The sequence below is a fragment of the Pseudophryne corroboree genome, chromosome 10 (assembly GCF_028390025.1).
Source record: "Pseudophryne corroboree isolate aPseCor3 chromosome 10, aPseCor3.hap2, whole genome shotgun sequence".
NCBI classification, from domain to species: Eukaryota; Metazoa; Chordata; class Amphibia; order Anura; family Myobatrachidae; genus Pseudophryne; species Pseudophryne corroboree.
The window spans coordinates 26,888,037-26,897,661 of NC_086453.1; the positions used below are offsets into that span (position 1 = coordinate 26,888,037).

The following is a 9,625-nucleotide window of genomic DNA, read 5'->3' on the forward strand; positions in this document are numbered from 1 at the left end:
AGTAGTACCCTCTTCCCTGCTGGTGCAGGGGAACCTTGATTATCACTTGCTGTATACACAGCGTTTGATTTGCAGCTAACACTACATCCCTTTCCGATGTGGAAGCTGGTAGGGCCGATTTGAAAAATCGGCGCGGGAGCACCTCCTCGAATTCCAGTTTGTAACCCTGGGAAACTATTTCCAACACCCATGGATTCAGGTCTGATCTGACCCAGGCCTGACTGAAAAGTCGAAGACGTGCCCCCACCGGTGCGGACTCCTTCAGGGGAGCCCCAGCGTCATGCTGTGGGTTTTGGAGCAGCCGGGGAGGACTTTTGTTCCTGGGCACCTGCCGAAGCAGGTGCTCTTTTGCCTCTGCTCTTACCTCTGGCGGGGAAGAAGGATCCCCGACCTCTTCTGGACTTGTGCGACCGAAAGGACTGCATCTGATAGGGTGTTACTTTCTTTTGCTGTTGGGGAATATATGGTAAAAAATTTGATTTACCTGCTGTAGCTGTGGAAACCAGGTCCGTCAGCCCATCCCCAAACAATACATCTCCCTTATAGGGAAGTACCTCCATATGTTTTTTGGAATCCGCATCACCCGTCCATTGGCGAGTCCATAAGGATCTTCTCGCCGAGATAGACATGGCATTGGCCCTAGAAGCTAGCAATCCAATGTCCCTTTGAGCATCCCTCATAAATAAGACTGCGTCTTTTATATGGGCTAGAGTTAAGACTATAGTATCCTTATCCATATTATCAAAATGATCTGTCAGCTCATCTGTCCAAGCTGCAATTGCGCTACACACCCATGCCGACGCAATTGTCGGTCTTAGCACAGCACCCGTATGAGAATAAATACACTTTAAGGTAGTTTCTTGCCTGCGATCTGCAGGGTCCTTAAGGGCCGCTGTGTCAGGAGACGGTAGCGCCACTTTCTTGGACAAGCGCGTCAGAGCCTTGTTCACAGTGGGGGGTGATTCCCAAATCTCCCTGTCCTGCTTAGGGAAGGGGTATGCCATATAAATTCTTTTGGGGATCTGCTGTCTCTTTTCCGGAGTCTCCCAAGCTTTTCCAAAGAAATCATTTAATTCATGAGATGTGGGAAAATTAATAATCCGTTTTTTTCCCTTAAACATGTGTACCCTTGTGTCGGGGACCGAGGGTTCATCCTCAATATGCAACACATCCCTTATTGCCACAATCATACACTGAATGGTTTTAGTCACCCTAGGGTGCAATTTTACTTCGTCATAGTCGACACTGGAATCAGAATCCGTGTCGGTAGTAGTGTCTTGTGTAAAGGGACGTTTTTGAGACCCCGACAGGCCCTGTGAGTCGGTCCAATCCGAGGATTGACCCCCTGATGTCCCCCCTAATTCAGCCTTATCAAGCCTCTTATGTAAGGATGCCACACTTGCATTCAACATATGCCACATGTCCATCCATTCCTGAGTTGGCACAACCGACGGGGACACACCACTCATTTGCTCCACCTCCTCCTTGGAAAAGCCTTCCGCTTCAGACATGTCGACACCACGTACCGACACCCCACACACACAGGGATTAACCTATAAGGGGACAAAACCCCAACCAGGCCCTTAGGAGAGACAGAGAGAGAGTATGCCAGCACACACGCAGCGCTTAATAACACTGGAAAATATGACCAGATAGCGCTTTTATATATATAAAATGACCAGATTCCCACTCACTGCGCTCAAAATGCCCCCCTCCTCTTTTTTCCAGCCTGACTGTTCGGTAGGGGAGAGATCAGGGAGCCAGCGTTTTCCTAATGCTGCTTCTGTGGAGAAAATGGCGCTGGTTAGTGCTGGGGATCAAGCTCCGCCCACCCGACGGCGGGCTTTGGTCCCGGTGATTTTTTTATAGAAATGGCGGGGGATCATAGAATTACTGCCCAGCAGCCTAATCTACCTGGTCAGTGCCCAAATGTGAGGTTTATTGCTGCCCAGGGCGCCCCCCCTGCGCCCTGCACCCTTCAGTGCTGCTGTGTGTGTGTGAATGGGAGCAATGGCCTTACCTCATGAAGATCTGATGTCTTCTACCGCCTATGATGTCTTCTGCCTTCTCATACTCACCCGGCTTCTATCTTCGGCATCTGTGAGGATGACGGCGGCGCGGCTCCGGGACGAACTCCAGGTGAGACCTGTGTTCCGACTCCCTCTGGAGCTAATGGTGTCCAGTAGCCTTAGAAGCAGAGCCCAACTTGACAAGCCAGCTCTGCTTCTCTCTCCTCAGTCCCACGATGCAGGGAGCCTGTTGCCAACAGGCCTCCCTGAAAACAAAAAACCTAACAAAATTCTTTAAAACAGAAAACTCTGGAGAGCTCTCTGCATTGTACCCTTTCTCCTCTGGGCACAGAATCTAACTGAGGTCTGGAGGAGGGGCATAGAGGAAGGAGCCAGTGCACACCCATAGTCAAAGTTCTTTTTAGGTGCCCTATCTCCTGCGGAGCCCGTCTATACCCCATGGTCCTTACGGAATCCCCAGCATCCTCTAGGACGTAAGAGAAAGTGTTTTAATAGCTTTTCTCTCCAAAGCTGTGAAATTAGGTTGTACAACATTAGACATTAGAGGATGCCGGGTCAAAAGTTGATCTTTTTTTGAATGATTTTAACTGTGTCAGGATATTAGACTCATTCTTAGGTACAGCATCCTTATTCCTTATTAGCCCAGAACTCTTTTAAAAGGTGGACAGTGTCTCACGTCCTAGATATACTTAATATATTAATATTTATGTATTCCTAACATTGCAATTATAGCTGATGAATCCTGTATGTGCTTGTGCTTCACCGCGGTCTTTATCAAGATAGTGGCGGAGACAGCTTTGTGGGATCACAGCAGTGTGCAGCAGGTCTGATCATAACAGCCCAGAACAGCGGGGATGCCCGCCTGACATAGTGCACAAACGCACAGTAATTTGTATACTTTATCAGTGAGAAAATGTTGATGCCAATATAGGTGACACAATCATGCATGTTTGAACTGGGTGTGGTTCATCAAATCGACAGTGTCTAGGTCGACAATGTTTAGGTCTACCACTATAGGTCGACAGTCACTAGGTCGACATGGATGGAAGGTCGACAGGGTTTCTAGGTCGACATGTGCTAGGTCGACAGGTCTAAAGGTCGACATGAGGTTTTTGTTTTTTTTTTGTCGTTTTCTTCGTAGAGTGACCGGGATCCCAAATTAGTGCACCGCGCCCCCTCGCATGGCTCGCTTCGCTCGCCATGCTTCGGGCATGGTGCCTTCGCTCCGCTACCGCTTCGCTCGGCACACTTTACCGTTCCAATCGTAGTCCACGTGGATCGTTAAGTATGAAAAAATTCAAAAAAAGAAAAAAAAACGTGAAAAACTCATGTCGACCTTTAGACCTGTCGACCTAGCACATGTCGACCTAGAAACCCTGTCGACCTTCCATCCATGTCGACCTAGTGACTGTCGACCTATAGTGGTCGACCTAAACATTGTCGACCTAGACACTGTCGATCTTCAGACCGGATCCCGTTTGAACTGTAGCAATATCTATGCATGTGGATCTCAGTAACCCAGAATAAAGTTTACACAGCAGTGAAAAAACGGATGGTTATAATCTTTTAGTAAGGTCCAGATTAATATTACCTGTAATAACAGGGATTTATATACATTATTAACATCATTACATGTGGACCATAATAATAATACTAATAACAAATAAGAACTAAATGATCCATGATTGGGAATCATAATCCCAAGTATAATTCATTTAGAATTCTCCATCAGAACCATTGCAGCTGAATGTAATGTTACTGCAGGCTAGGGATTAATATATTTAAAGCACTGTATTCACTAGCTGTCAGACAAACTAGTTACAAGTCTGAGAAAGAGAGTGGCTATTATTGATACAAAGTAACAAATATGCTTCATTAAGAAGTATCACCCAGAATATAACCACTCAGGGTTACAATACTATAAATTAGATACTCCCATGTCTGTGGTCAGGGCCGGTTCTTGGCCTTGTGGCGCCCCGGGCAAAATATAGGGGTGTGGCTTCAAATGGGGGCGTTGTCACGACTCTGAAAGAAAAAATTAAATAATAAAAAAGTATAATTACCATCCCCGTTCCTGATCCAGACCGCTGCAGACCCCCTCCGCCGGCGGCGCCGCTCTTCTCCTCTCCTCTCTTCGATCTATGGGAGAGACGTTATTACGTCTCTCCCATAGAACAGCATAGACACTAGAGGTCAATTATGACCCCTAGTGTCTGTGCCACTATGCTGTGCGGTGCGCGATGACGTCATCGCGCATCGCACAGCAAAGGTCCTCTACATGAAGGGAAACTAGACCGTAGCGTCTAGTTTCCCTTCATGGAGAGGACCTTTGCTGTCCGGTGCGCGATGACGTCATCGCGCACCGCACAACTAAGGTCCTCCCAATGAAGGGAAACTATACGCTACGCGTCTGGTTCCCTTCAAAGCGGGGGGGCACAGCAGGGCACTGCGGGGGGCACAGTGGCGGATCTTGCCCTGGTGCGGTGCCCTCCGGAAGGCGGCGCCCCGGGCAAAAGTACCGCTTGCCCGTGGCAAGAACCGCCACTGTCTGTGGTGTAAATACCACAAACCCTAGCACGTAAGATATTATAAATATTGGTTGTCCATCCGTACACAACTCACCGTTAACATATATATAGGAATATCATATATAAAAGGTTAAATAAGAGACGTGACACGTGATAGAATTTTAAATATCTTTATTCACATTTATATATATTTCTTTCACTTTTTCCTTTTCTAATATTTATTTTTACTTCGCTCAATCAGCCTATTATAGGCTAAATTACAAGCCATACAGGCTATTGAATGGAGTTCTTTGTTGATACCTGTTTTTAAATAATTGAAACAAATTTTAACAGTAATTGAAACTAAGGGACGGAGTGCACCCAAGTAAATCCAATTCCTTTCCCCTTCTTGTAATATATCATATTTTGATAATTGGTGGGTTGCACCCAATACAGACAACTTGGTAAAATATGGAGACATAATGGTTCCATTCATTAAGTTCTGTGTTCCCTAAAAAGAACCACTTATATTCTTTAATGGAAAAATCCTTCATTTTTCTCTAGTATTTACCGGTGCAAGAAAAAGTATATGAACCCTTTGGGATTTCCTGGATTTGTGCATAAATTGGTCATAAAATGTGTTCTGCTCTTCATCTAAGTCACAACAATAGACAAACACAGTGTGCCGAAACTAATACCACACAAACAATTATATGTTCTCATGTTTTTATTGAACGCACCATGTAAACATTTACAATGCAGGGTGGAAAAAGTATGTGAACCCTTGGATTTAATAACTGGTTGACCCTCCTTTGGCAGCAATAACCTCAACCAACCGTTTCCTATAGTTGCATATCAGACCTGCACAATGGTCAGGGGGAATTTTGGACCATTCCTCTTTACAAAACTGTTTCAGTTCAGCAATATTCTTGGGTTGTCTGGAGTGAATCGCTTTCTTGAGGTCATGCCACAGCATCTCAATTAGGTTGAGGTAAGGACTCTGACTGGGCCACTCCAGAAGGCGTATTTTATTCTGTTGATGCCATTCTGTTGTTGATCTACTTCTGTGTTTTGGGCCATTGTCCTGTTGCATCACCCATCTTCTGTTGAGCTTCAATTGGTGTACAGATGGCCTTAAGTTATCCTGCAAAATGTCTTGATAAACTTGTGAATTCATTTTTCCGTCGATGATAGCAATCTGTCCAGGCCCTGAGGCAGCAAAGCAGTCCCAAACCATGATGCCTCCTCCTCCATACTTCACAGTTGGGATGAGGTTTTGATGTTGGTGTACTGTGCCTTTTTTTTCTCCACACATAGTGTTCTGTGTTCCTTCTAAACAACTCAACTTTGGTTTCCTCTGTCCACAGAATATTTTGCTAGTAGTGCTGTGGAACAATGACTAGACAAAGGGCTATCGGGCACCAGTCAAATTGATATAGTAATGATGTGTGAAAACCCAAATCGGACAATTAAACCCTTGGAAATTGGGAGGAAAAAATTACAATTTATTTCAATTAATTAACACTGTCCTAGTTGGTGGTGCGCCCAGAGCCAGAAAGTACATGTACTAGCAAAAAGGGAGAGAAAGAAGGCTCTTGTGTGGGCGCACTCTTAAGAAATGTGGAAAAATTCCTATGATATATGAGAAGAAATATTATAAAACATAATTTTTAATATTTGAAGTTTAAAAACATAATTACCTATAGAAGTGATCCATATGAAATAAAGATATTACAGATATAGAGTAAAGAATTAAAATGTTCTGGTCTGTTTTTTTCACAATAAGTGATTGAAAGAGTTGTAGACACTTGATAGTCTTACCCCCATTTCCCCTGACCTGTACAGAATGTCTGTATTAATGGGACTGAGGAGTGGTCATAGCGATAATGATAGGTAAGTCCCAAAAAGGGCTGCTTACAATCGGAAATTAATGGTCACCAACATTCAAAAAACCTGACTTCGTAGCATAAGCCAAAATTATTGGTGGTAAGCCTTTCGTGGAAAGAAAGTATGGTAAGAACCAGAATTAGTGGTGATACTGCTGTTGGCGTCGCACCTCACATAGAAAGGAAAATAATTCCTGCTCTACAACACCAGGTATTCGCAGGGGGTCTCCTCTCCCGGTACTAACCCAGCCCAACGCTGTTTGGCTTCCAAGATCGGACGAGATCGGGCATTTGCAACGTGGTATGATAGTAGAGAATTTATGTGATAAGTACACCAATGAGAGTGCACCTATATAGGAAATTAAAGAGAGGGATGAAAACAATAAAGGAGATGAAAAGGAATGAATGAGTAAAGAGGGAAGAAATATGTGGATCTGCTTTCCACGTTAGGCACGGATCATAAATTCCACATCCGTGGTATCATGCTCCGTGGATCGTGGATGAGAGTCCACGGAAAATAGTAGAACAAGAAAAAGGCGCAAAATTAATAATTCCAGTACACTTATATGTGGGAGAAGGTAAGCAAAATAGAATATTCAGTGTCACCAAGTAATTATTATTAGGCCTCTAACAGATATTGGTGCACGTTATAGTGCACCTAGGGATGAACAAGGTATAGAAATTAATTCATATTTAAAGAATTACATATCATGAATCAAAGAAGGGGTAAATCCAAGATGCAATGTTATCATCAGTACATGAAATAACACTTGAAATCACAATGAATGAGATCATGTAGCAGTATATTGCCCTCTGCTGGTGATAAAACTAATAGTGTGAAGTATCTGCCTGGTGCTATCTTCCAGGTAATAGAAAAGTACAAACTCAGTTTTTTAGAATTAAATCAGAGTTCTAAAGCAGCAGACAATATATATATACACAAAAGAGCTGGAATGTGTAGTGGAATACACATGAAGGTATAATACAGATATTATCCTGCTGTCTGTGTATGATTGACACAGGACAGAGTTAGGCTTACGATCACCAAATGAGGATTTCAGATAGGATCAAGGCATAGTCAAGTGCAGGTGAAGGTGCCAGAAAGTCACTCCATTAGCGGTCCCCCCCGTGGAAGACGCGTTTCGCCCGTGCGGGCTAGTTCACTTCCGGGTTTGGAGGGGTGGGTGGGGAACGGGGTTTTATTGCAGCTTGAAAGTTCGTATTGGCCGCTAACATAATAGGCCGGGCGCGGTGGGCGGGAGCAATCAGCTGCCGCTCGGATGCGCCAGTCACTGAGACGGAGCCTGACGGAGATTGGAAGGCGGAGATTAGTGAGACCTGGGGCGCCATCTTACTGGATGGCAGTTACGTAGTATGGCAAGCAAGGTCAGCTGGTTGCTGAGGGACAGGGATTAAGCAGCTACGGACGCCATCTTGGTAGATGGCAAAGGAAGAATATTGTGAAAGGCGGAAGGAGAGACTGTGGGATAGGAGGGGAGAGAAAAAGGAAAGCAAGGAAGGAATATTGTAAAGGGGGGAGAGACATAAGGGGGAAAGGTATAATGATGGCTAGAATAGGGGAAGTTGGATTAATATATAAAAACTGGTGTGAGAGTACATCAAAGGAGAATATCGATAGTTTGCCGTGCATGCACTAGACATGCTGGTTTGTGGTTGGCACCCTAATTGGTAAATACCGCATCAGCAGGTATATAGTAGTATATAGGCGCCATACCGGAATGAGGAGAGGTAAAGTAGGAGTGTGACGGATTATGAAAAAAAGGATTTATATATTTATTCTATAATATTCCATTTTATTCACTTTACCCCCTTCTCTCCCTTCTAGTTTCACTCATTCCCTTTTCAATAGTGCTAATCACCTCTGACATTTCTATTCTTGTCACCCTGCTGCCTCTGCCTCATCACATTAAAAAAAGGGTACACACAAAACTTTTTTAACTAAATCCTTTTTTTCATAATCCGTCACACTCCTACTTTACCTCTCCTCATTCCGGTATGGCGCCTATATACTACTATATACCTGCTGATGCGCCTTATGTAATTTAACAACGGTTTTTACCAATTAGGGTTCCAACCACAAACCAGCATGTCTAGTGCATGCACGGCAAACTATCGATATTCTCATTTGATGTACTCTCACACCAGTTTTTATATATTAATCCAACTTCCCCAATTCTAGCCATCATTATACCTTATGTCTCTCCCCCTTTACAATATTCCTTCCTTGCTTTCCTTTTTCTCTCCCCTCCTTTCCCACAGTCTCTCCCTCCGCCTTTCACAATATTCTTCCTTTGCCATCTACCAAGATGGCGTCCGTAGCTGCTTAATCCCTGTCCCTCAGCAACCAGCTGACTTTGCTTGCCATACTACGTAACTGCCATCCAGTAATATGGCGCCCCAGGTCTCACTAATCTCCGCCTTCCAATCTCCGTCAGGCTCCGTCTCACTGACTGGCGCATCCGAGTGGCAGCTGATTGCTCCCACCCACCGCGCCCGGCCTATTATGTTAGCGGCCAATACGAACTTTCAAGCTGCAATAAAACCCCGTTCCCCACCCACCCCTCCAAACCCGGAAGTGAACTAGCCCGCACGGGTGAAACGCGTCTTCCACGGGGAGGGGGGGGGGGGGGGGGTGACCGCTAATGGAGTGACTTTCTGGCACCTTCACCTGCACCTGACTATGCCTTGATCCTATCTGAAATCCTCATTTGGTGATCGTAAGCCTAACTCTGTCCTGTGTCAATCATACACAGACAGCAGGATAATATCTGTATTATACCTTCATGTGTATTCCACTACACATTCCAGCTCTTTTGTGTATATATATTGTCTGCTGCTTTAGAACTCTGATTTAATTCTAAAAAACTGAGTTTGTACTTTTCTATTACCTGGAAGATAGCACCAGGCAGATACTTCACACTATTAGTTTTATCACCAGCAGAGGGCAATATACTGCTACATGATCTCATTCATTGTGATTTCAAGTGTTATTTCATGTACTGATGATAACATTGCATCTTGGATTTACCCCTTCTTTGATTCATGATATGTAATTCTTTAAATATGAATTAATTTCTATACCTTGTTCATCCCTAGGTGCACTATAACGTGCACCAATATCTGTTAGAGGCCTAATAATAATTACTTGGTGACACTGAATATTCTATTTTGCTTACCTTCT

At 44.3% G+C, this 9,625-nt stretch overlaps 1 pseudogene; it reads right to left on the reverse strand.

Annotated features, from left to right (window-relative positions):
* Positions 1-6,619: 6,619 nt before the first annotated feature.
* LOC134967665 (5S ribosomal RNA) lies at positions 6,620-6,738 on the reverse strand (annotated as a pseudogene).
* Positions 6,739-9,625: the final 2,887 nt, after the last annotated feature.